Here is a 7,549-nt window from a genome sequence, read left to right as displayed (position 1 = left end):
GGCTACCTTGGAGCCTATACATATACCAGATTTTTGCACATATATTGCTTCATTCCAACCGACAAAAGTAGAGCTAAGATAAAAGAACAGTACTTCCATAAAGCTTTCCACGGGTACTCCACAGTCATTTCTGAATTTTACTTCATCATTATCTTCGCAAATACATAGTTTGACATTTTTTAACAACTCTGTGTGGGGAATCGAGTAAAATAAATCTTGGACGTCTACGCTGAAGGCGTTACATCCCTTTGTTTTGTTTTCCCTCAAATAGCGTACAACTGCCTCAGAATTGCAGATTGCTAACGGATCTGGGATTCTTAACGAGGAAAGCTGTTTTTGGATAAACGATGCTACCTGCTGCTGCCAAGTGCTTCTTTCTGTTACAATGGCTCTGAACGGCTCTCCAGGTTTGTGCGTCTTGCATGAGAAAAACACTTCAAGATGCAGGCCTTTAGCTTTTTTGACTGAGGCACATAGACTTTCTAAACTGAGGGAACGTAGTAATTCAATAGCACGCTGTTTTTCTTTAGCAGGTTTAACATCTATTCTCTTGAAATTTTTATCCATAGCTTCACAAGCTTTTTGACCAAACATACCATCAGGTAGGACAACAAAACATCCTTCTTTATCGGCGGTAAGAACACGTAACCCTCTAGAGGCCAAGTCTCTTGCCACTAGGTTGAGCCGGTTGGGGCTCACACATGATGTTTTTGCCTTCGCGATAGCGTCTACACATTCAGAAACACACCTTGCTCGTTCCTCCTCTGGGACCAGTCGGGAGACGGCTCTCGATGCTGCCAGCTTCGCCGGTGGACACAGTACCGGTTCCAGTGCGAATTTTGGCCCAAGCTGCAGAAGCTTGTTGTCCTCTTCTGGAATAAAATATTCCCCGAGCCGTACCACTCTTCCTTCTGTAGGGGGTGCCTTCTTGACAGTGGGCAAGAGAGGCCTCACTGTGTTCCAGAGGAACTCCGTTGTCCTATCCGCTGTTTTGCACCAGTCCAGGAAGAGTCGTCTGCTGGTATCACCGCATTGTGTCTTGCACGCAACACGCAAGCAGTCTTTATGGTGTCGCACTTGCCTCCACGATTCAGACGCAACTATTCGGCATATTCTTCTGGTATGTCCTATCGACGGTTTCATGAAGCCACATAATCTTTGGACGTCAGGGGGACAGGTAGAATGCCGGACATGCCAAGAGGCCACCCTTGCTCGGCACACACATAGTGCAATTAGTGAAGCTAAGACAGCTGGGTTAGCGGGAGGAAGGATAGAACACGGAAAAGAGCCCTCGGTACTAGAAATGAACTGCAGCAGAACTGATAGTTGGGCGAGTTGGTACGAATTCATAGCGAAATCTTTTTGCGCACACAATTGACACGGACACAGTGAAGGGGAGACACACGAGCGCTTACTCACAACTGTTTATTTTCGGAAAGATACAAAACATATATACCACAGCTATCTGCACTGAGCATGTGCAACAAGAGTCGTCAGTGTAAACAGAAAAGATTAAAAAGGTTTCAGTGTAAAGTCGTCAGTGTAAACAGAAAAGATTAAAAAGATTACCCAGTATTCAAATATGTAAATTCTCTGTCAGAAATTGCAACCGATGCTTCACTTATGCATTTGTCAGCACACTTCATGATATGGAACGCTTCTGTTATTTCACGTGTTAGTTTGTTTTTATCTGAAAACAGAATGTCAGTGTCAGTAAATACCGGATCACAATGACATAGATTACAGTGGTTTGATAAATGTGAATGATTTTCTTTACCTAGAGAACGTTCATGTTCTTTTAGACGGGTGTTTAAGCACCGACCGGTTTGTCCTATGTACATCTGGCCACAAGTCAACGGAAGCCGGTACACAACACCTATTCTGCATTTTGTGAATTTTTTATCTTCTTTTAGACCGCAGCTGCATTTCTTTACCTCATTATCAAACTTTTTTGAAATAGCTTGGCACAGTTTTTGCACCTTGTTAGGTGCACTGAAAACCACTTCAACACCATACCGGCTGGCTACATTCTTTAGCCCATGGGAGAAATAATGGACGTAGGGTACAACCGCAAGGCGCTTTCTGTTTGTGCTAAACCTGTTCCTAGGATCGGTGGGTTGTACAACTTTTACTATTTTAATTACTTTATTGGCCGCTCTGACTATAATGTGTTCCGGGAATCCCGCTGAAGCTAGCCTTGTTACCTGATTGGCAAAGCTTTCTTTTATTCGGTGGCAACAAGATTTTTCTAAAGCGCCCAAGGCACAAATGCAAAATATGTGCAAAAATCTGGTATATGTATAGGCTCCAAGGTAGCCCCACTATTAAGCGACATTTTTCTAGCTCGTGTTGACCAAAGTATTCACAGCGCTTTAGGAAGCTTGGCAAAAATTTTCCGTTTTGTTGATGATTTTTTGGTTATATTTGATGGGAATGAACATGGCTGCAATGTAGATAATGTACTAAAGGTGTTCCATGAATGCGGGCTTGGCCTTAATTTTACCCATGAGATTGCTAAAGAAAACGAACTACAGTATCTAGATGTGTCTCTGCGATTGCTACCCGACCACACATGCTGGATATACAGCCCTAGATCAAAAAAGCCCATATTACAGTACAAATCAGGACATTCGAAGATTATAAAAAGCGGAATCGCGGTGTCTTGCCTTCGGGGCGCTTTAGAAAAATCTTGTTGCCACCGAATAAAAGAAAGCTTTGCCAATCAGGTAACAAGGCTAGCTTCAGCGGGATTCCCGGAACACATTATAGTCAGAGCGGCCAATAAAGTAATTAAAATAGTAAAAGTTGTACAACCCACCGATCCTAGGAACAGGTTTAGCACAAACAGAAAGCGCCTTGCGGTTGTACCCTACGTCCATTATTTCTCCCATGGGCTAAAGAATGTAGCCAGCCGGTATGGTGTTGAAGTGGTTTTCAGTGCACCTAACAAGGTGCAAAAACTGTGCCAAGCTATTTCAAAAAAGTTTGATAATGAGGTAAAGAAATGCAGCTGCGGTCTAAAAGAAGATAAAAAATTCACAAAATGCAGAATAGGTGTTGTGTACCGGCTTCCGTTGACTTGTGGCCAGATGTACATAGGACAAACCGGTCGGTGCTTAAACACCCGTCTAAAAGAACATGAACGTTCTCTAGGTAAAGAAAATCATTCACATTTATCAAACCACTGTAATCTATGTCATTGTGATCCGGTATTTACTGACACTGACATTCTGTTTTCAGATAAAAACAAACTAACACGTGAAATAACAGAAGCGTTCCATATCATGAAGTGTGCTGACAAATGCATAAGTGAAGCATCGGTTGCAATTTCTGACAGAGAATTTACATATTTGAATACTGGGTAATCTTTTTAATCTTTTCTGTTTACACTGACGACTTTACACTGAAACCTTCTTAATCTTTTCTGTTTACACTGACGACTCTTGTTGCACATGCTCAGTGCAGATAGCTGTGGTATATATGTTTTGTATCTTTCCGAAAATAAACAGTTGTGAGTAAGCGCTCGTGTGTCTCCCCTTCACTGTGTCCGTGTCAATTGTGTGCGCAAAAAGATTTCACTATGAATCAATAATAACGACAAGAGAGCGCCCCTCAGCTAGCGATGAGACGAAGCGATGACTGATTGCACTATTTATTTTTTGCTGTCATAGCAGCGATCACGTTGCAAGAGCGAATTCAGATCGAAGCGGGCAGACTGATTGCTGCCATGTTGTTGCGCAATCGATGTCCCCAGCGGATGTCGTCGCGCTGACTTCCGGGCGACAAGCGATATTTTCTGGCTGGCCAGAAACCGGCGACGCGCCCAGCGACAGCGACGGATCGCCCTCCGCGACGGCAAAACCTGTCGCTCGACGCCGTCGCCGGTCGCTGTCGCTGGAAAATTGCGTGCATGTGGTTGCGCCTATACTGCGGCCACGCGCTCCCGCCGGGCCGGAAGGCTCCAGGGGGAGGATGGGCTGGTAGAGGGGCAGCGCTTTACTGCGGCCGCACGGTCCCGCCTGGATGGAAGGATGCGGGGCGAGAGGTGAGGGAGGAGGGCGTTCAGTGCCGCTCGCACCCGCTCGCGCGGCTGTATCTTGAAAGCCATGAGCGTCGGGGCAGAGTGCTCCCTCCCTGTGTTTTCGCGGCTAACATCGCGTTGATGGGAGCTCAGGCACGAAGCTAAATTCGGTCGCTGCTGCTGCTGCTGCGCTGACTCAGTCCGGCGTTTTCACAGCGAGCTTCCGCGGTCATCGAATGAGATACGTTCGTGTTTGCTTGTGCGCGCGTGGCAGCGTGCTTGTTAATTTAGTTAGTGTGCCTATGTTTACAAGTTTATACGGCCAATAAAACTACTATCCTTACTTTGTACAGCTGTTCACTAATTTGCTATCACAATCGATGCGGCGCCTATCGGGCGGAACAGCCTCTTTTTTTCAAACAAGAATGGAGCATCAATAAACTAAACGCAATAACATTACTGTGCGTTCGAAACTTCTTGAATATGGAAGATGCGATAAGTAAGCAATTCACTGGGCATTGGTGTGAGTAAATATGCGAGTGAGACCAACATTATACCCGAAAGAGCGAGACGATTAATCCTAATGCAAGAGTCGAAGCCGGTCATCTGGGGAGCTCATAACCACTTTCAGACATGCAAAAATTGATGCTCTTAATTTTTGTAGCTGAATGACTGAAATACCAAAGAGCTCGCCTGCCATGCTTTTATCAGACGGACATGAAGAACGTGACCACGCCTCAGTGTTGGCCGAGCAGTGCCATTAACAAGCCGTGATATCGCTTTATTACAAAGTTAATTGCTCTAATTGCACATTTGCTAGTCCAATGATTACCTTGAGTGATTTTAGAGTGTATGCCTCTTTGATAAAAATAATGTCGAGTAAATCACTTATTACGTCTTCTCTGCCTTTAAGAGATTTTTGCAACATTTTTTACAAAACTAGTACATAAAAAATGCTACAAATTGGAAGTTAAAACCAAACTTTTTTTACTCCTTGCCCAACCTGATCTTTTCGCTCGCACGAAGAACTCTGCGTTTTCATTTCCTCTATTACAGTACGCAATGCGTCAGCCGAATTTTAATGGCTGGCCGCAAAGTCATGCAGTAAAGCCGAAATTACAGCCAAATCTTGCAGTGTCGGTCTCTGCTTGAAAACAGTTTGCTTCTTTAAAACAGAAATTACCTTTTTAAAACATTTTAAAGAAATACTTCATGTTCTTCTTTAAGACGGCCAATATATGCGGGATTTTCACAAGGAGCGCAAGAATTTTCCATTCAGGCGTAAACTTAGGTAAAAATGCTGTGTTTTCTAAGTTCAGGGTGATTTAAGCGTGGTCGTGCAACATTAAGAAACAAATAATTTTAGGTAAATAACTTTTTGTGGACATTCGTATGAAAATATCTTTGAACTTCTGTTTCCAACTACTTTTTGCACGTGGCCTTCTCGAGAATGCTATATTATGTCATTTTCAGGAGCCAATACAGGAAGAATAATAGTGACATATTAGTACATTAGTTATTTTCTAATAGAGAAACTCTGTGTAAGAACTGTCCTCTCACAGCAAAGTTTTTTTGAGAAATAAAAAAAATGCTCGTTCTTGGCAATTTTTGCAGCGACGCTGTCTGTGGCTAGGATCCTTGGATTTCCTCGTGGCGTAACGTCGACAGAAAACAATGGCGGGCCGATCCCGACGGCAATGCAGGGCGGAGCAATGGTTCATACCCCCGTAAGACAGAGGCTACAAGCAGTGACTCATCAGGGGCTCATACCCTCGTAAGGAAGCAAAAATGCAATGGGTTATAACCCCGTAAGGCAGAGGCTACAAGCACTCAGCAAAGTGAAGCTAAAAGTGCATACCTTCTTTGGAGTCACGCATCATCATCATCATCATCATCAGCCTATATTTTATGTCCACTGCAGGATGAAGGCCTCTCCCTGATTCAGTAGAGATACCAGCATTCATAGAGGCATTGCGTAATCAAGGAGTACAGGAGGCATATGTGAATATCTTAGCAAACATCTACAAGGATTCCACAGCTACCTTGGTTCTCCACAAGACAAGTAGAAAGTTACCTATCAAGAAAGCGGTCAGGCAAGGAGAGACAATCTCTTCAATGCTATTCACTGCATGCTTAGAAGAAGTATTCAAGCTCTTAGACTGGGAAGGCTTAGGACTGAGGATCAACGGCGAATATCTCAGCAACCTTCGGTTTGTAGATGACATTGTCCTATTCAGCAAGAATGGAGACGAATTACAACGAATGATTGAGGACCTTAATCGAGAAAGTGTAAGAATTGGGTTGAAGATTAATATGCAGGAGTCAGGCATACAACATAACAAAGAGCATACGATCAATAAAGAACAAGCTGAAAACAAGCATCCGCACCATATAATTGATGAGAAGGCGCTGGTGATTACAATGCGAAGCAAGTAACGCTCCCCGCAGACGTTTCCCGGTAAAGATTACTGTTGCGCAAACTGCCGCGGCGACTGCAGCATGCAGGTTAGTAAACCATACAGTCTTTTTACAAAACTGTCAAGTAATTACTTTCCGCTGCAGCTGCCGGGCCCGCATTGCTGCCTTTCCATTATTTTTCAGTGCTGTGATGTAGTTCGCTCTTTATTGTTGCTGGCGGGTGATGTCGAAACTAACCCTGGACCCGATATTCAAGCCGTCCTAAATGAACTTAAGAATCTATCCGCAGGTCAAACGCAACTAATCGCCGAGATTTAGGGCCTCAAGTCTCAGTAACTAACAACTGGCAAAGCTAGATCCGACCTGAGCGTGCTTATGACTGACCTCGAGACCCACTACCAAAACCTAGCCTCCCTGCGTTCCGATATAGAAAGCATGAAAAGTGATGCTTCCCGCACAGCACACACAATCCAGAGGCTGGAAGCGCGTATTGATGATGCTGATAACCATTCGGAGCGCAACATACTGATTTTCTATGGTATTGCTGAGTCTTCAAGGCGGAGTCATTCGCGCCCTCGGAGGACATAATCATTGACCACTGTCGCAAACATATGAACATCACGCTTGACCCGAAAGAAATCGTGCGTGCACACCGCTTGGGCAATCGTGCAGGTAATCGTAACCGCCCCCTAATAGTGAAATTCACATTTCACAAAACAAATGAACTAGTCCTTTCCAAAGGCCGCAAGTTTAAGGGAACAGGCTTCAGCGTTGGCAAGGATTTTACACGTCCTGTTCAATTTGCCCGCAGACATCTGGTTGCATTCGCAAAAAGCAAATCGGCACCTTATTCCTTGCGCTTAAAAATCCTGTTCGTTGGTAATAAGCGCTACGTTTTTGAAGAACGCACGCAGAGTGTGAAAGAATTGCAATAGCAGCCACCTCGCCGCGGGAAACCCGCCTGCCCTACAGTATCGACACGAGCTAACCTTTGCTCTTCCGTTATCTTCAGCAACGCACACAGCTTCCTTCCTAAACGCGATATTCGGTCTAACCTCGTGTTGTCGTCTAACAGTAATTTGCTGATAATAACTGAATCCTGGCAAACTG

The sequence above is a fragment of the Dermacentor silvarum genome, chromosome 3 (assembly GCF_013339745.2).
Source record: "Dermacentor silvarum isolate Dsil-2018 chromosome 3, BIME_Dsil_1.4, whole genome shotgun sequence".
NCBI classification, from domain to species: Eukaryota; Metazoa; Arthropoda; class Arachnida; order Ixodida; family Ixodidae; genus Dermacentor; species Dermacentor silvarum.
This window is presented reverse-complemented; position numbering follows the sequence as displayed.